General features: G+C 44.6%; 1 long non-coding RNA gene across 4 annotated transcripts in view; it reads left to right on the top strand.

Moving 5' to 3' along the window:
* Positions 1–17,438, top strand: part of LOC311593399 — a 30,740-nt gene extending 13,302 nt beyond the window's left edge. For 3 of the 4 annotated variants that reach the window (XR_014777683.1, XR_014777684.1, XR_014777686.1), the window contains 2 exons: positions 1,636–1,700; positions 16,684–17,438. This is a non-coding gene — a long non-coding RNA (uncharacterized lncRNA). Of the gene's footprint in view, positions 1–1,635; positions 1,701–12,343; positions 12,561–16,683 lie in introns of all 4 variants that reach the window. The other variant, XR_014777685.1, reaches the window with a different exon arrangement.
* The last annotated feature ends 3,703 nt before the right edge of the window (positions 17,439–21,141 follow it).

Raw genomic sequence — 21,141 nt, 5'->3', positions numbered from 1 at the left:
TTGTCTGTCTCTGTCTCTCTGTTTCACTTCTGTTGATGTCTATGAGTTCAAGCTTATTTGGTTTTGGGTTTTTTTTTTCAAATATTTATGCCTCTGCTTACTTTTAATCTACTTTATATAATATCTTTATGAAAGGACTGTGTTAAACTTCTCAAGAACAATAGTTTATGTAGTCTTCCTGATTACAGTCCAGTCAGCTTTAGGTTAAGTAAAGACCATATGTAATTAGGGTAAATGTATAGTTTTTGTTCTGGTGTGACTTTTGCAGTTAGACATCATTTTGTATTATTGCTAATATTTTTGCTTTTCATTTTATTTGGTTGACTATAAAGATTGTTATTCAGGTTTCTTTAGGTTCAGATTTGCCTTATAAAGTCCAACTTTTTCCATCCTACTATATTCAAACATTTTTTTAAAAAATCTTTCCATTTTAAGAGTGGTTCTTGGCTAAGTGTGGTATTGAAAGCATTCCTTTAAAATCCCAGAACTCAGGAGGCAGTGGCAGGCAGGTCTCTGTGAGTTCCAGGTCAGCCTGGTCTATATAGTGAGGCACTGTCTCAGAGAGGTGCGGGGAGCAGGGCGGAGACAGAGGGGAGAGAAAATAATCCTTATGAATTTTTTTGGTTTCCCAGGGCAGTCTGCAGAAGTCAGTTCACTCCCTGTGAAAGAGCAAACCTATGTCTTCAGACTTGCTGTCTTTACTCACTGAGCCATCTCACTCACCTACATTCTGGGCTTTTAAGTTATATAAATTTATAGCAAATACCAACATTTTAAAAGTCGTTCACCTTCTTCTTCTGTGCCTTCTGTTTGCACATTTTTTTTTCATTTTCCCAATCACATAGATTGAGCTTAGTTCTTCTTCTTGATGTGGAATGTCTTCATATTTGTGGCTTTATATTTTACTGGATGAATGTTTCATAATTTGTTGAGTTAATCAATTAACTGCTAAACTTTTTCCAGTTGTAGGCAAATTGTAGTCAAACAGTGGGTAACTTTGTTCATATTTATTAATTCAAGTTTGTCAAATTCTGCGTGGAGGTAACTTTGTTAGAGTCCAGGAAAAGGGGGTGTCCAGAGGGGTGGTGGTATATAGACAGCACAGATCCCTTTTCACCATGTCCAGAGCAAGACAAACATGCTACCTTTTTTTTTTTTTTTAAGATTTATTTATTATGTACACAGTATTTTGCCTGCATGTACACCTGCACATCAGAAGAGGGCACCAGATCACATTACAGATGGTTGTGAGCCGCCATGTGGTTGCTGGGAATTGAACTCAGGACCTTTAGAAGAGCAGCCAATGCTCTTAACCTATGAACCATCTTTCCAGCCCCATGCCTTCTTTTTTAATAGCCTGTAAAAGTTGCCCTACAAAGACAAAAATTTCAGGTACTTTCACTAACCAACTATGTAAAAAAAAAAGAAGAAAGAAAGAAAGAAAGAAAGAAAGAAAGAAAGAAAGAAAGAAAGGCTTGGGGAGAGCCTATAGACAAAGACATCTGCAGTGGTTTTGGGGAGCAATATATATGAGAAGACACCTGCCTGCTGCTCTTTACCGTCCCTTAACCCCAAGCAAGCCATGAAGGAGAAACAGAAGCAAGGTATGTTAATAGCTTTGATTTTTTTTTCCAGCTTCAAAAACCAGTGCTAGGCCTCCAAGCAAGTCAGATCATCGCCAGCTCTCCTCGGCGTCTTGGGTAAGACTCCACCTAGCTTATTAAAGCTGTTTCCCCACTTGTAACTGGGGACCATGATAATTCTAGTAACAGGCAGCTTGGTCCGAAGTCTATCACAGAGCGCATGGCCAAGCAAATCTCTGCCCCCATTGCTGTTCAGCAGGGCTTCCCCCAGGCTAAACATCCACAGCTGAGGAGCTTGACTGGGAAAACACCACTAAGAAGCGCCTCGCCTCGTAAAGCAAGGGTGCTGGCACTCTCCAGTTTACATGAAGTGGCGGCGTGGAGGGATATAGCCCTAGTCACACGCTGTTCTCCTCAGGGTCTACACTTATCTGGTTATCTTTTGAAAAGTGGGGTCCTCCTTCCAAGGCTGGGACATTGACAAACCAGCACAGATTCCACATTGGACTTCCACAGCTATTGGTTGGTTTTGTAGCTTAATACACAGGTTGCAGTTAGCATAAACAATTTTAGTGTGTATAAACTCATTGGTTAAAAAAAAAAAAAGTCACCTTGAAGAGAGGACCACTTGGAGTTTGCAACTGTATAAGCACTTTTAGTTTGTTACATCCCTTTAGGGCGAGAGGCTGGGAAGAAGGAAACACCCCGGAGGGTGGGGCCTGAGGTCAGATGCTTTATGCAGGACAAGGGGGTCGGAAAGTGAAGTGGGGATGTAGAACACAGTGTCTGTGAGTCTGTTTCCGCTGGGCGTAAATGGTGTTCAGTGGTGCTGGAGGCCCTCTAAGCGATTGTGTGTGTGTGTGTGTGTGTGTGTGTGTGTGTGTGTAATGTGCGCTGTATTGGTAAAGTGTTACAGACTGTTTTAGTTTGAGCTCCTTAAGAAGCTTGCTCTGGAAGTGAAGTTTGTTCACACACACACACACACACACACACACACACACACACACGCACACACACAGAGAGACAGAGACAGAGAGAGAGAGAGAGAGAGAGACGGAGAGGCAGAGAGAGACACACCCATACACACATGCCCAAGCATGCTTGCTTTAAGTATCCAAAAAATGGCTTGATCTCCCTAACTGACAGGGAGGGAAGAGGACAGAAGATATCCCCTGAGTAAAAACATTGTGCCTTTGGGAGCAGCTAGAAGGGAAGCCATTCCCAATAGAGGTGGGAATCACATGGTATAAAAAACGCCTGCAGTGGAAACAGGAAGCCGGAGGCTTCATCCACAGGAAAGAGCTCCGCTGGGAACTCCATCTGTCTGCCTCAGTTTCCCCGAGTCAGTTTTTGTTGGCATTGGTGAGCCCCTCTGTTCACTGTCACATGTTCTCTGTCTACTCCAGTCATCCCTGCTAGATGTTGTGAACTCTTAATTTAATGATGTCCCCTGTACGTGTCCTGCTTCTGTCTACCTGCCACTTGTTTATTTGTTTAATTTTACTAGGTACCTAATAAACTCACTCATTCACAGCTGAGAGTATGGCTGCCATAGATGACTATCAGCCACAGGGAACAGTGGGCTTTCCACCACTATAACAAAAGAGCCAAGAAAAACCTACATGCAGAAACTGCTCTGGCTCACAGGTTTAGAGACCTCAGTCTGTCATCAATTGACTCTGCTGCTCTTGAGCCTGGGGTGGCACATCCTGGTGGGGAACAGAGCAAAGTGGAAATGGAAAAAAAGGGGGAGGGGAAGAAAACGCAGTGGTGGGGGGGATGGAGTCCCTCCGAAGACGTGGCCTTTAATGACCAAAGACTTTCCTCAGACCTCTTGAATGTCCTCACTGTCTCCCACTAATGTCACACTGGAGAGAAAGTCTTTAACATATGGTCTTTTTGAGGGGCATTTACACTCTGCACTCACCTGATTCTTAATGAGGGGTGTGTGTGTGTGTGTGTGTGTGTGTGTGTGTGTGTGTGTGTGTGTGTGTGCTATAGACATGCCACAGTGCCCTCATAGAAGTCAGAGGATACCATGTTTTCTCCTTCTACCCTGCGCATTGCATGTCAGCATTGGTAAGAAGCGCTCTCATCCCATAAGCCATCTCTCCAGCCCTCATCTTTCCTGTTGGTTTCTTCTTCCTTCCTTCCTTCCTTCCTTCCTTCCTTCGCACTGAGCATCAGACTCAGGTTCCTGTTTGCTCTCTACCAGTGAACCACACCCAAGACTGTTTCTCTTTTATGGTTTATTTGGTTTTTAGTTATTTACATGAAGGGGCCTGTATTGGGTGATGCGCACATGAGTGTCTGAGCCCATGGAGGCCAGAGGCGTGGGATCCTCAGAGCTGGAGTTGCAGGTGGTTATGACAAAGGTGCTGAGAACTGAACTCAGGTCTTCTGTAAGAGCAGCAGGGGCTCTTAAGTGCTGAGTACCCCTCCTGCCCCTCAAGAACTATTTCTTAATCCAGTACTTAGCCACGTGATAGTACCATCAGAACTTTCCATATAGAACACAACCTGAGTCAGCAATCTAATGTATCATAATTAATGTCAGCACCAATACAACATTTTGATCACTGTATCTGTTACCAAGGGGGGAAAAAAATCTAAAGAGGTTAAAGCCACGTGGTAACTCTGCCCTTGAGTTTTCCAGGCCGTTTCGTTATTAAATTCCTCTTTTGAAAGAGATCTCTATTGTCTGCGGTTCAGACTGTGGTAGATAACAGGGGTGGGAATTTTTTCCCTCCTGAGGTCACCAGAGCTTTTAAGCGCTGCCTACAGTGCACCCGGCGTTGATTACCATCCTCAGAGTCACTAGATTTAGCAATGCAGCAATCATCTTCCATTCAGCAGGGCCCATCTCTGGTGAATTGTGGACATTAATGACAGTTGCAAGAGCTCAAATATTATATAATCACTAATTACATTCTGCGCAATTAGCAGAGGCTCATCAGTGTGAATCACTAATGGCTGATCACCCTGTTCTCTCTGGGAGAGACGGGCTGCATAATTTTTTCTGATTGTATTAGCATAGGCACAAATGTTATTAGCAAACTTTGGCAGTCGTGCAGAGGCTTAGCGGCCGTGATGGACACAGGCAAGAGACCCCACCTGATAGGTGCAGCCATTTCACCTGAAACCTCAAAGCTGTGTGTCTGCGATTTGGGGGTGCGCCTCTTTCACCCACCAGCTTCCAAATGGAAAACCCACACAACATCCTATCCAACAAGCTGAAAAAACAAACAAACCAGATGAATGCAAGACCATAACAAACCAAAAGGGACAACCTGCAGACCTGTTTTCTCAAAATGTGTTCTGAACGCCGAGCTTTAGGAATCGGTGGGATACCAAAATCCAAAGCCAGTGGCTAAATGAAAGGTGTACTTCAGAGAGAGTAGAGCACTCGTATAAACTTTATTTACCCTCCACATGCTGAATTACTTTATTATTTGCTAGCATTGACACAGCACAATTCAATAGACTAGGTAGCCTATTTGACAGAGGCGTGGTTTGCCTGTGTCCTGGGACCACAAGCCTTCATGCCTCTCTGGCTTTTCTTTGTATACGGGCACCTCTGGAGTCCATGTGTGTCCAAATCCTCTCTCTGAAGAAACCTCCATCCAGATGCCTCATTTTTGCCTTAATCACATCTTTAAATGCCCTTCTCCGAACACAGCCCCATTGTGTGCTGCTGAGGGCTGGGCTCCAGCGTGATTTTCACAAGAATGTAATTCAGCGAGTAGCTGGAAATAGTCCAACACAAGAAGCTCTTGCAGGAGGCCTGGAGACAGATGTGATTGTGGCCAGGCCGGAAATGGTATTTGGGGAAAACTGAGAGCCACCAGCAGCCACGTGCAAGTGCCAAACACGCGTGGCTACTGTGAGGGAGGAACTGATTTTGATTTTTTTTCCATTTTAATTAATTTGAAATTTAAAACTACAGGTGTCTAAAATGTTTTATTGCCTATTTGTTGCTTGGGTAAGGTTAAATGTCATTTCAACCACTGAAACTCCAATGTCTGAGCTGGGTTACCAGTGTCAAATATATATTAGAATTCAGAGTCCGACAAGAGGGAAAAAAAAAGAAATTAAAACCTTGCAACATATTTCACATTATATATGGAAATAAAAATTGTTTCAAATCTGTTGGGATAACTGAGCAATCCTTTTAAATACAATTTTACCTGTTTCTTTTGGAATTGATAGTGTGACCAAAAAAAAAAACCAAAAAACCCTACTGAGATATATATGTGCTTCTCTAACATGTGTGCTTCTCTAACATGTGTGCTCCTCTAACGTGTGTACTTCCCTAACGTGTGTGCTTCCCTAACGTGTGTGCTTCCCTAACGTGTGTGCTTCTCTAACGTGTGTGCTTCTCTAATGTGTGTGCTTCTCTAACGTGTGTGCTTCCCTAACGTGTGTGCTTCTCTAACATGTGTGCTTCTCTAACATGTGTGCTCCTCTAACGTGTGTACTTCCCTAACGTGTGTGCTTCCCTAACGTGTGTGCTTCCCTAACGTGTGTGCTTCCCTAACATGTGTGCTTCTCTAACGTGTGTGCTTCTCTAACGTGTGTGCTTCTCTAACGTGTGTGCTTCTCTAACGTGTGTGCTTCCCTAACGTGTGTGCTTCTCTAACGTGTCTACTGGACAGAATCGAGGTAACTTGTCCTACCAGTATTCACCAGAGTTCGGTCAGTGCGCAAACAGAATTATAGCTGCCTCTTGCCAAAACAATTAAGGTTCTGTGTTCTTTTGAGCCCTCTGTAGTTAGATTAAAACAACAAAACCATTTTCCTTATGTGTAATATATTGTTCATTTTCTTATTACTTGTTGTATAGTTGTCTTAATAATTATTTTCTTAATAATACTTTTTTAAAATAACAGAATTTAAGGATCAGAAGAAATTTTCTCCTTAATGAAAAGAGTAATACTATTAGCCTGGTAGTCTGCTTCCTCCAAAAAAGAGAAAAGGGAAGGGAATAAAACTAGCTTAATTTGCTTCCCCATCCCATCTAACTTACCGCCTTCCCCACTGCTAGGAAACCCCTGAGTCCGGCGGCTCACAGCCTTTCCTCAGCACGCATTGAACACGTTCTCCAGCTTCTTCTTCTGTAGCACGGTGAGACCAGGAAGGCCCTGTGGAGCATCCTTGGGATACAGTCTTTGCTGTGACAATACGGAGTTTAAAGGACTATAGGAATCAAACTCCAGAATTTTGAAGGACTATTTGAGTGATGCATTTCTCTCTCTCTCTCTCTCTCTCTCTCTCTCTCTCTCTCTCTCTCTTTAGTGAAGCTTTCCCAGACAGGGTTTTTCTGTGCGTCCCTGGCTGTCCTGGAACTCACTTTGTAGACCAGGCTGGCCTTGAACTCAGAGATCCGCCTGCTCCTGCCTCCCAAGTGCTAGGATTAAAGACACGTGCCAACCACTGCCAGGCTGCATTTCTGATATTACAAATAAAGTTAAAAATCTGAAAGATCACATTAAACATTACAGCACCAAGGGCTGAAGGTTTAAAGTTCAAACGATAACTGATATTGGGTCAAAGTAACTATCGGTTCTTTCTAGTTCCTTCGTGTAGCTCTTGTTTGTTTGTTTGTTGCTGGTTTTGTTTATTTGTTTGTGGTTCTGATGATTCAATCCAGGGCCTTGTGCATGCTGAGCTGCACCCCTAAGCTTTAACTTCCTCTTAAGCAGTGTAACCCCCAATGAGATAAAGGACATGGGGACAAGCTGTGACGCGGCTTGTCCTTACCCCGCCCACCTACACATGCGAAAGCTCCCATTCACAACCCAGGCCAACAGAGAGTTCCGGAGACTCCCTAAATGCCCAGAGAGTTGGTCCAATATCACATCCTCATTCTAAAATATACACCAAGGGGAGGGAGCGATCAAAGAGATATTTTTTCCTTATCTCTTTGTTCTTTGTGGCATCAGTGCGCCTTTAGGAATAATGAAATCAGTGCAAACATTTATTGCAAGGACGCCTGCTTTGAAGATCACTTGCTACCTAACAGCCGCGGTCATTTACATAGGATTCAGGAGGGATTTCAAAGAGTTTCTCACCTTTCTTACTGGGATAAAAGGGAGACTTGGTGTTGGAAGATTGTGTGTGTGTGTGTGTGTGTGTGTGTGTGTGTGTGTGTGTGTGGTTTAATATTTGATGAGGCTTCCATTTCACACACACAAGGATTCCCATGTGGATTCTGTTTTTCTGTCTTTAATTAAAGTGGTTCGGATTGAATCAGTGGTGAAAAGTGCATCCAGATTCAAAAAGGGGAAAAAAAAATATAGTCAGAAAAGTGACACCTAAGTGTCTGGCTCCAAGGGAGTTTCTAATGTGTGGTCACTGCGGCACATGTTTAGTGGAAAAGAAGGAATGGAAAGTTGGCAATAGTTCCCAGAAGGAAAAACACACAAGGGGCCTAGTGCAAAAGGAGAAGTGGAGAGCCGAGTCTTCACCTAGTGTATAAGGTTTAGCAGAAAAATGTGGAGAGAGAGAATAAAGCGCCAGGGACAGTCACGTTCAGTGGAGTTTAGAGTCAACTTGGAGGCGACAGAGAATCAAACTTAGCTTAGGTTATGGAAGACGCCTTGTTTCCTTCCCTAAACCCTCTGCACTGTCCAAGACTCGCCCTTTCAATGTATTCTCAAATGATACCCCATTAGATAAAGGACAAGGGCATCAACACCTAAAAAGACACATTTTTGCCTTTACTCACAAATGTGGGGAAAAAAATCCAAAGACACTTACGCTAGAACAAATGGAATATGGCTGTTAGAAAAGCCCCATATTATAAAAAATGATTTTATTTCTGTGTACCATAAACAAATAAATGTAAGAGGTTTTATGTGAGTGTGTGTCCACGGCATGAGCATATGTATGTGGCTATGTATGTGGGCATGTGCAGGTGCAGATGTGCATACGGAGATCTGTGACCGTGCTTCTGCAAGGCAGAGGATGACATCAGGTGTCTTCTCTGATCACTCTCCACGTTCCATATTTGAGCAGGAGTATCTCAGTTGCACTTGGCACTCACCAGTTCAGCTGGTCTGTCTTGTCAGCCCACTCTGGGGATCCTCTGTCACGGCTTCTGTGCTGAGGGTTGACAAGCTGGCTGCCAGGCCCACAGAGCTGCTGGGAACCCACACTATGGTCCTCGTACTTGCAGAGATCCACTGTGTCATCTTCCCATCCCCAGAAACAGTCATTTTGAAGTGTCATTTGCAATAGCGTGAAAAACATCTAATACCCAGACATGAGTGTAACTGAGTGGCAACATATCTACAGTTCTGTAACACTGCTTTGAGAAACTGAAAACCTGAATAAGAGAGATTTTTTTTCAGTGCTTAGAGGGTTCAATATTGTAAAGATGGAAATCTCCCCATAGTGATCCACTTACTCAACATAATTCTAATCCAAGTTCCAGCAGGCTTTACTTACAAATCAACAAACTGATTCTTAATGTATATGGGAATGTAAAGGACCCAAATTATCTGAAACAATCATAAGAAAGAAAAAACAACATAGGGTAACCTGTCTCTATTTGAAGATTTGAAGACTTCTGTGAAATGAACCTAGTGAAGACAGCATGGTGTTGCTTCAAAAACACACACACAGACCAATGTAACAGACCAGTGTCAAGTGTAGACCCACGATGAATAGTCAGTCAGTGTTCAGCAAAGATGCCAAGATAATCCACAGAGGAAAGGGGAATGGTTTTAGTAACTAGTGTGGAGGGTGGGAGAGAAATCACACAGGTCATGAGCTCACTCTACGTGAGCACTCCTTCCATTCATGAGGTCAGGGCCTTGAGCTTTGCCACCTCCTCCCCAAACATCTCCACCTCTTAGTACTGTTATCTGGGAATACAGCTTCAGCATGAATTTTGAAAAGACACTGTATTAGGTAATTATAATTTAAAAAAAAACAAAACACAAAAGCAACGTAAGGAAAAGTTTCTTTTGGGTTACAGCTCCAGAGGGAGAGAGCCTACTGCAGTGGGGAAAGCGTGACAGCAGGAACAGGAAGCTCACAACAGGTAGAGAAAGCATGGTAGCAGGAACAGGAAGGTGGCAACAGGTAGAGAAAAACACAGCAGCAGGAACAGGAAGCTGGCAACATTTAGGGAAAGCATGGCAGCAGGAACAGGAAGCTAGCTAGTCACATTTTCATCTATATACAAGATGCAGAGACAAGGAGAGAACAGGAAATGAGCCCAGGCTATAAGCCCTCAGAAGCTGTCTTCAATGATGGACTTCCACCCCCTACAGGCTCCATAACCTTCCTAAACAACCCCACCAGCTGAGGACCAAGTGTCCGTGAACACATGGGGGGATTTCTCATTTACACCACCACAGGCACACACATTCAAGCCACAGAAATGTCAACACAATGTTACTCAGATGAAGAGTGGATGCTGCCCCTGTCTCTCTCAAGACAGAGACACTCATTCTGCAGTGACTAAGCTGTAATTATAATTTAATGTCAGAATTTGGCACTTAAAACTGGATCCTGGATGTGTAAGGGATTGTGACGTCATTGTCTTTACTAGTGCCCATAGTCAAAACTTCCATAGTAATCCTTTCTAAAAACATACAATAATATTGTTCTTATTTGCTTCTTTGTTGCTCGGATAAAACCATGGCAAAAAGCGACTTGGGGAGAAACAGGCTTATTTTAGCCTGTAGGTTTATTACATTAGCAAGAAAAGCCAAGACAGAAGCAGAGGCAAAGACCCTGGAGGAACTTACTGGCTTGCTTTTGCTATAGTACTGTTCATCATAGCAACAGAAAAGAAACTAATACATTCTTCCTTCAAACGTCATACTGAAACTTTATTGCCAGGCATGAAGAGGTGGAACCTACTCTGTCCTCACCAATTGAAGCTTTATGCCCACATAGAGCTGCCTTGTTCTGCTACTTTAGCTATACAACACAGGCCCACTTGCCTAGGGATGACACTAGCCACAGTGAGCTAGGCACACCTGCATTGATTAGCAATTTTTTAAAAATGCCCCCTGGCTTTGCCTGATGGATTAGACACATGGTTGGGTTCGAATGTTTTCCCTCCACAGAGTGCCACACCTCAGATGTTTTCCATGACCCCTCCATGCCTTCAAAACCAGCATCGTGTGGAAGACTCTTGTACAATGTTTGACGAGTTCTGCTGCTAACTTGATGTGTGGCTTTACATGCCCCCACTAGCCCAGAAAACAGCTTCTGTGTGCTGGTCCTAAAGAAACACTTCTTCCGTATTTCCTTAATAATGGCGGAATTGAGGAAGCCCTGAGAAAACGTGTAAAGGATGGACGAAGACCTCAGTGAATGTGTACGGTTGACATGGGGGCACAGCCGTGTCAGTGGTACCAGTGCCTCAAACCAATGGTAACTGGCAAAGCTTTTGATCAGGTGTCTGAGTTAGGGTTACTATTGATGTGATGAAACGCCATGACCAAAAGCAACGTGGGGAGGAAAGGGTTTACTTCACTCACAGTTCCATATAACGGTTTGTCTTAGCTAGGATTTCTTAGCTGTAAAGAGACACCATGGCCATGGCAGCTCTTATAAAGGAAAACATTTAATTGGGGTTGGTTTATAGAATCAGAGATTTAGTCCGTTATTGTCATGACAGATAGCATGGTGGTGGACAGACAGACATGTTACTGGAGAAGGAGCCAATAGTTTTTCATCTGGATCGTCAGGCAGCAGGGTTGGGGGGAGAGAGAGAGGGAGAGGGAGGGAGAGGGAGAGGGAGAGGGAGAGGGAGAGGGAGAGGGAGAGAGAGAGAGAGAGAGAGAGAGAGAGAGAGAGAGAGAGAGAGAGAGAGAGAGAGACACGACCCTGGGCCCAGCTTGAGCATTTAAAACCTCAAAGCCCACCTCCCAGTGACACATTTCCTCTAATAAGCCACACCTCCTAATGCCAGTCCCTAAGAATTCAAAAAATGAGTCTGTGGGGGCCATTTTTATTCAAACTACCACACAGTTCATCACAAAAAGTAGTGAGGGCAGGAACTCAAGCAGAGCAGGAACCTGGAGGCAGGAGCTGAAGGGGTGCTGCTCGCTGGCTTGCTCCCCATGGCTTGCTCAGCCTACTTACAGAACCCAGGACCATCAGACCAGGGGACAACACCACTCACAATGTGCCCGGCCCTCTCCCACCAGTCACTAATTAAGAAAAATGCCCTACAGGCTTGCCTCCAGCTTGGTCTTATGGAGACATTTTCTCAATTGAGGTTCCCTCTGTTAAGATAACTATAGCTTGTGTCAAGTTGGCCTGAAACTATCCAATGCACCAGGTGAGACTCAGAGGAAATTGGCAAAGCCTTCCTCTGGTTCAAGAGTGTTTACAAAGGATTGCCCAGTAGGTACGAAACTAGTAATTGCAGCTTCCTGTTCCCAGGTGACTGTAACCTGATACTAGAGTCCCACAGAGACCACCTGCCCCTGCCGATATTAGCCAAGCCCCGTCCTGTGTTGTGCATAATAAATGCAATGTGGTTCCTGAGCAGGCATATTTGGTGCCACTCCATCAGAATGAGCCCAGCCCACCTGACCCCAGGTTTTCTGTCTGTATGTGATTTGTGCCTTCCTGACCTTTCTTCATTCCCTGCTGTTGCCCCAGTTAGGTTTCTGTGCCAAGGTGTGCAGGAAGTGGCACACTTCTCAGAATATTTTGCCTCAGTGATGCTGGTCTCTTTTTAATCAGAGCTGAGTTGTTTTTGTTTATTGTTTGTTTGCTGCCCCAGCCAGCCAGCATCAATTGTCTGTATCACAAGTGGATGTCACTTCCACAGACTGCTGCTGCAGACTGTCACATGAACAGCCCTAATGGGGTCTTCGCTTCTCTCTGCGGCTGCTCAAGCCAGGACTTCCTCACCTGTATTCCCACCAGCATCCTCATCTTTCAAATTCCCACAGCTCAACGGCCAAGTGCTTCCACAATCTTTTCCACAGCCAACACGGTCAGGTCTGTCACTGCAAGGCCCCACTCTCTGGTATCCGTTTCATCCCAGTTCGCTTTTGTTGTCGTGATTAAAACACCATGACCAAAGGCAAGGTGAGAAGGGAAAGATTTACTTAAGCTGAGAGTGGTCCAACATTGGGTGAAGCAAGGCAGAAACTCGAGGCAAGAACCTAGAAGCAGAAACCGAAGCAGAGGCCAGGGGAGGACACGACTCACTGGCTTGCTCAGTCGTCTCCTGAAGATTCAATGACACACTTGTTACGTGTTTGCTTCTACACGTGTTCATAAGGTAAACTACAGATTCTATGACTTTAGCTTGCCTCAGTCTCACGGTTGCCGGCAGAAGGCACAAGACTCCCGCAGAGGCAAGGGCTTCATTGCTCATAGGAACCGTGGGTTTCCATGTTTGCAAATGTGCCGCTGGTCAGCATGGCCACAGCGTACCACAGGGGTCATGTGGAGGTTAGCCCTCGTGAGTAATATATGCACAGAATATTTGCATCAGACCTGGAAAATCCTAGCTTAGAAAACCCCGATCTTTTAAAGTGAACCCCAAGAACACTTTGTCCAAATGTTTCTCTAAAAGAACGCATGGCCAGTTTTAATTCTGGACAGAAAAGAAACTTGCCTCTCTTCAGAGTGGGCTGCTCAGCTACCAAGATGAGACTTGATAGCCTATGATCATATAGCGGGGGAGGAGGTCCCCCTCGGTCACAGACATAGGGGAGGGGAATAGGGTGAAAGTGGAAGGGAGGGAGGAATGGGAGGATACAAGGGATGGGATAACAATTGAGTTGTAATCTGGATAAATTAATTTAAAAAAAAAAACAGAGTGGGCTGCTCTCTTTATTCCAAGATATTCTGTGCTGTCAAGAGAATGATGTTGTCATAAATACCTAATAATATTATAAAATTAGCTTATAATTATTATGACAGTATTATCTAACCAGCTATCATAATCAATAAAGACACAGACACCTGTTGTGTTTTAGCATAGCCTCATTTTACCCAGGCCTGGGCAGATGTTGTCACTCTAGCTGTCCTTACCCCTTCCCAGCCCCCGTCCCAGGCCTCCTGCTTTAGTCATTCCCATCTGGGCTGCTTCCCCCATCCAGGCCGATCCAGCCATTCGCACGAACCCACTGCACCCTCTTCTCCCTCTTTCCTCCCCCTGTACCTGTCTCTGCTCTCCCTCTGCCTCATGGTCACCCCCACCCCTGCCCCTCCACCCCCTGTGAATCTCAGGCCTGTGAATCTCAAACTCTACCTCTCTCTCTCTCTTCTGCCAAATCCCAAGCTTCGGCATTTTTTATTAACCAATCAACTTTAGATAGGCAGAGCAAGGGTTCCTCAACAAGGACAGGTGTATATGAGGATGTGCTCCTCTGGGCAGCACCCAGATCTTGAGGACCAGTAATTAGCATCAGAAGACCAACCACCTCCCAGCAGGATGATATATAATGGCCATACTTTTGAGTAAGTGGGTTTATTCTGCACTTTGCTATCAAGCCATGGTGGAAGAATAAATAGCAAGAGATAGAGATTTGATAGATAGATGATAGATAGATAGATAGATAGATAGATAGATAGATAGATAGATAGACAGGACAGATAGCTCAAAACATCCAGCAGAAATCAACTGGGGAAGCCTTACATGGGCAGTCAACTGGAATTCCCTATAGAGAGTCTCCTTTGGGTGAGAACTCAGAGTAAAAGAACAAGTAGCAACAGAGAGAGGACATAATGAAAGTAGGTGCTCACAGTACCCAGCAGAAGCCGACTGGGAAAGTTGAGGCCCTCAGCTGGAGTCCCCAACTGAGCTTTCTCTCTGTGGATGGGCCTCCCATGGCTGAACTTTTGGCTTCTCTCCCTCACTGTCAGCATTTTTATATCCTGGGATAAACAATAGTAACCTCTGTTTACTGTGGACAGTGGTTTGCTATCTCAGGGATGTGATGCTTTTACTCCTGGGCTGTTTTTCCTGCTCTTTTCCATCCCTGTTATAGAGTTAGGGAGGCCACCCTGTCCTCAGAACAAGGGACATGGCAGCGCACTCTGAGGTGGGTGAGGGGAGACAGCCCTGTGTCCAGAGATCAAACAGCCCAAGACAATCTGCCAATATAATGTGCATTTCACAAGGCTGTTCACACATAAACACCCCTGAGAAGACAGCTGACTAGAACGGCTGTCACTTGAGGCTGAGAGCAGGGAGGAAATGGAGCAATGGGGAGGTGTTGACCAATGAAGTAAGTTCCAGTTAGGAATCGGGGCTCTGGTGGCTACTACACAGCTGGCGACTGTAGAAGAATATATACTATACACTTCAAAAACCTAAAAGAAGGACTTTAAATATTCGCAACGTACAGAAAGGATAAATGTTGGAGGAGGACTAGGCTTAACCTAACTTAAACTTTTTATAGTATTTTCATGTGTCAAAATATCACCTGGCACCTCATTAACATGTGCTTTTGTTCTGTTTGTTTGTTTGTTGTTGCTGTTGGTTTAATTTTAAAAATATCTTCTCCATTTAAAAATAAAAGCCTAACAAATGCTGTCACTGCCTCTCATCACAAGATATTGGATGAGAGAGCTGTAGAGAGCTACCTCACAACAGCATTACAGAAGAGAGCACTTCGTTACCAATGAATACAAAAGTCTGGATACAAAAGTCCTTGGACATCCCCCTCCTCCCGGGCTCAGAGCAGATTGCGATTTGTCTGGGGCATACCTTTCCAGAGCACTCACTTGAAAAGTACAAGCACCCATCTGTCCATGCAAACCTCTTCTATTTATGAAAGATAGATGATAGATGGATGGATAGATAGATAGGTAGATAGATAGATAGATAGATAGATAGATAGATAGATAGATATCACAGTATATATGTATATATAACAATACACACACACATATATATATCACATACATATAACCGATACATACGTACATATACAATATACACATATTAGAGACATGCACATGTCATTCTGCAACTTGCTTTCATGAAATGGCTTCCTGGCACATCTCCCCTTCCTTTCCTTGTCACCCACGCCAATGTGCCCTCCTTTTTCTAACCCTGCTGTGCAGTGCTGACCCCTGTCAGACAGGTGTCTTCCTAGGTATCTCACCCCAGGTGAATTCTGAGAAGGCTTGCCGCTAACTTGCCCCGTAAGATCATTGTCTTAATTATATTCCCCACAGTCTTGCCAGCTGTATATCACTGATCACTTTAACTGCTGTCATTTGGACCGCAGGTGTTTTATCTTCGTCTTCCCAATCTCTAGTCAGCTGAGCACATTTGTCATACCTCATGTCCTGGGTCATTACACATCAATAGCTACATGCCAGGACCTGCAGCGGACGCAGCTTGTGAATAACTGACTTTTATCTTTACAACCTGGGTCGGCCAGTTTCCCATTACTATAATAAATACTTGCGGTAAGCAGCTTAGAAAGAGGAAAGGTTGCTTTGGATTCACAGTTTTGGAGGTTTCAGCCCCCAGTCAGTTGGCCTTACAGTTGGTTCTGGGTCAAGGCGGCATGTCATCCTGGGAAGCATCCTGTAGAGCCGGCTACACACCTCATGGTAGACAGGGAGTCTAAGACAGGCACACCATGGTCTCCTTCCACAGCACACACTCACCGACCTAAAACCTCCCATGGGTCTCACCTATTAAGTTTTCCATCACCTCCAAAAGCACCATGGACTAGGATGCAATCTTTTAAATATTTTTTTTTAATGTGTGCTTGAAAGCGTTTCTGCATAACATGTGTATGTAGGTCCCTGAGGAGGCAGAAGAGGGCATCAGATCTCCCGGAACTGGGTGGACAGGCAGTTGTGAGCCATCTAATGTGAAAACGAGGGACTGAACCCTAGTCAACAGTAAGTGCTATTAACTGCTGAGCCACCTCTCCAGGTCTGGAATCAAGCTTTTAACATGTAAGCACTGAGGGACGTGTCAGATCCAAACCCTGTAACATAACCCATCTTCAGCGTAGTAAGGAGGAAAGAGCTGCTATCACTATAAAAATTAAATAATAATTAACTTAAATCCACACATTGATTGTTGGTGCAAGCAAATGCTTCCTAAAAATTAATTTCACAATATCTTCTCTCTTCTGAACAGAATACTCCTCATTCTGGTTACTTGCCCAGCCTCAAGTCCACGCCTCTCAGCTTTTCTATAGATGAAAATACGTCGTAGGCACCAGGAGAAGGCTGGAAGTGTCTCACCAAACTCCTGCAAAGGACTGATGGTTCCCCCAGCTCTTCTGCCTCTATGTCATCCCTTCTTCCTTCAGGTGAGAAGACCGAGGCTGCAGCAGCCACTGTACAACACCGGGGCAGCCTTGAGATGGAGCTGAGATTGAGCTAGTGTGACAGACCAAGTGGACTCAAAGCACCAAAGGAACCTGGGACACAAACACCATAGCGATTGTCCTTTTCCACCTTGGACGATGACCCTGTGAATTCTCATTACACAAGGGAGGCCACTCCCCTCTTCTGCTCTCGTGGTGGAGCCAGAGCTTTGAGCAGAGACAGGATCACGTGCTTTCCCCTTTAAATACACTGAGGAATGCTTTCCAAGGCAAGACTCCCGGTGTGGCCGACGTGGCCGTAGCCCTTCAGAAATCAGAACATCTGTGGTTTTATGTACACAAGACCCTCACACGCGAGGACTGGTAACATTCCTTGGTAGAAGGACAATCAGACCCTCACTTGAGAACTCAACCACTGTTTCCGGCTCCCCAGTTCTTCCCCGTCCCCGACACACACACACCTGCAGGTAAAATCCTGCTCCAGCTGTGTTTGATGTTAAAGGAGACAAAAGGTACAAGATGACTGGGAAATGTGGGACTCCAGAGATGCGGCCACCCCACCCCCCACCCCCACCCCCCCATCCCACTTGCCAAGTTGTAGCGGTTTTTGGTAATGCAGTTACTTGAGTCACTCTTTCTCCCAAAATACCCTGAATAAATGCTTTGGTTCATCAAACTGGACTTAGACAAAATTACTTCTTTGACATGTCATTGCCTTTCCATCCAGGGTGAGTGGAAATAGACTTCCCAGAAGACACATAATCTTCACAGGAAAGGGATGGGGGGCTCTAGAGGCCCCCATCAGTGCCAGCACAGACTCTTGCTCTGGCTGTTTTGTTTTGTTTTTTTAGACAGGGTCTTGCCTTACAACTCTGTCTGGAACTCACAATGTAGACCAGGCTGGTCTCAAACTTTCTTAGGACAGTTGGGAGTCCCAAGTCTTGACTCCAAGTAAAATTAATTTCAATCTCCTAACAGCAACAAAGTGGTAACGCTTGTGAAAAAATGATGACAGAAATGGCCTAACACTGTATAATTCCTTAACTGATATCCACAAGGAAGTGTGAGTTTATAGAAAAGAACAGATATTTAAAAACAGTTCTGGTCCTAGCTTCAGCATTGCATTTGCTGTTAATCAAAGAAGAAGAAGAAGAAGGAGGAGGAGGAGGAGGAGGAGGAAGAGGAGGAGGATAAGAAGGAGAAAAGAAAGAAAGAAGTCACGAGGTTTCTCTCTGTCTCCCTTTTCTACAATGTTAATAAATCAGTCTTTGTGCCAAGAGCTTATAGTGAGAGGCCAACGATGAAGTACACACCAGCTTTTCAAAGGGGAGCCAATGCTGTTGTAACCCTGGAAGGAATCAGTATATGAATATTGATTCCTAGTGTGTGTGTTCCCACCATGCTCAGTCTGCAGTCGTTGTTGTCAGATTTGGGTGACCCCAGCCTTCTCCGTCTTTCCCACCATTGTGACTTGGGAGATCCTCTGAGACACGAAAATAAGGCCAGAGTGAGGTACCATTGTCACAGGGAAGGGCAGGCAACCGAGAGTGTGTTGTGCATGTATGTGTGTATGTGTGTTCGTACACACATGTGTGTGCATGCTAGTTTAACATGCAGCCTGTTTCTTCCTGAGTTTTATATATTTTATGCAAAGAATTACTGAATATTCATCGATCCATCTGGTATCCACAAGTACGCTATTAGAAATGCATTACTTACCTATATTTTTGAAATGTTGAAATAATTCAGTGTTGATCCTTTGTGAGATAGGTTTGCTACCTTTAAACTGAAGTGACAATGACACCCAAGCCGGCTCAAGTTGTACTCATATCTTTGATGCCGCTAACAAACCAGAGGCCTGCATGTGAGAATCCTGTATGTCACTATTAAATTGAAAAGGCCTGAAATATCAAAAGCCTCACTTCTGGTAGGGAAGGGAATGGAAACAAGGCAAAGGAATGGTTATTCATGAATCAGTGACAGCCTGCCACTGTGAATAACAGCGTCCTTGCTCTCCTCTTCTCGGGTCTCGTAATTTTTTTTCCCTGAAGGTGTTTTACCTGCACAGGAAGAACTAGGCTGGCGGCATGTCTAATAAAGATGATTTTTAAGACCTCTTAAACCGCACAAGCCTGTGTTTAGGTTACAAGCCTTTCTTTTTGCATGCAGCAATGTCCAATCCATCTCAGCTGCAGGACAAGAGAGACCACAATGATTTGCCATGTTTGGTTCTGGGTTTTGTTACGTCCTGGGGATATTAAGAGAACACACTGATGAAAGAACTTCTTCCTAAAAATCACAAGCAAAAGAGCACAGATTCGAGCTTCTGCTACCTTAAGCATGGAGAACCCGTAGCAGGGACTCTATAGATAAATAGTTGGGGACCATCGGGGCCTTTCCACATGAAAGGGTTTGGATGCCATTTGAAACAAAGCACAGCACTGAGAAAAGCACCAGGTAAAGTGTGGCTTCTGGGGGTCTTTCTGCCCTTCCATTGTTTCAACAAGAGGTTGCTGCTTTCTCCAGTGCTGACAAGCCATGCCATGTGACGTGCTGGCCAATGATTTTTTTATTTATTTGTTTCTCTCTCCCCTTTATGAAAGAGATTTATAGACTTCTACTTGCGTTTGCCACCGATTTCCCACCCAGTTATCTTCTTGGGTGTGGATTAAATGTAGATCTGGGTGTTGAAAGACATTTACATAAGTGCTGTTTGTGAACACCAAGGCCAGTACGTCTATTATCGCCAGAACACTTAAATCTTAATGACTAGCATTGTTGTCTAAAAGATGTTGTTTTTCCTGCTGAGAAACTGCATTAGATTCAAGAAAAGGAGCTCATTTCCATTCTCTCAGCAGTCTCTCTAGAAATGACATGCAGTGCTTGAAACTGTTTATTTCCAAATTCGGACCTCCCTCGCATCAGTCACCAGCTTCAATTACCAGTTTTCCGGAGCCGAGCCATCAGGCAGTCTGACACTGGGGTCCGGCCTAATTCCCACCTTCTCCAGAGTCAAGAGCATAATGTGCGGATGAAAAGGTGCAAAATAGCCCGGACTTCATTAGCATGCAGGGCCTGGCTGTTCATTTGCTGGCTGCGAATGGAAGTTCTGACACTTGGAGCTTGCTGCAAAATGAGAAAAGTCCTCTTCAGGGGAGATGGGGGTCCTTGGTGGTGAGAAAAGGTCATCAAAAAGCCAGCCGCTGCCCTTGCTCCCTGCTCTCCACGACTGCTTATTGATTCCAGGAACACCTCATTACACGCCGGATCAACATATTATTGCCATGTTCCGGGACTGAATTGTTTACAAGTGTCTTTATCACCAGCATTTGGCTGTGACCCGCCAATTATGTGTTATCCGATATGTTGCTGGGTATCTTGATCTTTGCCCGGGTCTTCTCGTGGCATCAACACAGTCCCATTTACTACTTCTTTCTACCACTCTTTGGGAAAGTAGCCATTAGCCTGTCAGTGTGTGTGTGTGTGTGTGTGTGTGTGTGTGTGTGTGTGTGTGTGTTACCTCTGCTATAGGAAATATAAACATCTTTGCTCAATTTCTTGCTGTACATGAGAACCACAGTAATTTGAGGAAAAGAAATTCTCTCTCTCTTTCTCTCTCTCTCTCTCTCTCTCTCTCTCTCTCTCTCTCTCTCTCTCTCCACACACACACACACACACACACACACACACACTACCCATTTTACGGCATTCAGGAAACCCACACAATCTGCAATCAGTATGCACAGCAGAGCGTCTCAGGCAGCTTACATATAGGCCCTATGAGAGAGCTGTCATATTTTATTTGGGCACAGCCACTGCAAACCACTGCACAGGACCATTTTAATCTTTCATTACAGACACTTCTATGGCTCCATAAAACGAAGAGTGGAATAGCAACTCGATTAAAAACTCAGTGAAGAGATTGTACAAACCCTTTACCCCCAAAAGTAGAGATGAAGCCACAGCTCGTCCCAGGGCATTCAGCAAGGACGCCTGATTTCCTTTCCTCCATTGGTGACCATGGCCACCACTTCATAACCGCGTTGAGAGGCAACAACTTTCTTTCATTTTTATGAATACTAGTTAGAGATTTAACGACTGCCGAACACTTGTACCACCTCAAGCCGATTGTGTTTAAGGGGCTGTTGCTCTCCCGTTTCTGTATCCAGAGCAGCTGTTTGTGAGTTCTTCACAGTGGCACAAGGCAAAGCAAATTCCTAGGCTTCCTTCTCCTGGAAGCGCCTATGCTTGGAAACGGACAATAA

Source organism: Acomys minous (genome assembly GCF_964271855.1).
Source record: "Acomys minous genome assembly, chromosome: 3".
NCBI classification, from domain to species: domain Eukaryota; kingdom Metazoa; phylum Chordata; class Mammalia; order Rodentia; family Muridae; genus Acomys; species Acomys minous.
Note: the sequence above shows the minus strand (reverse complement) of the source record. Positions and strands in the feature narration are given on the sequence as shown.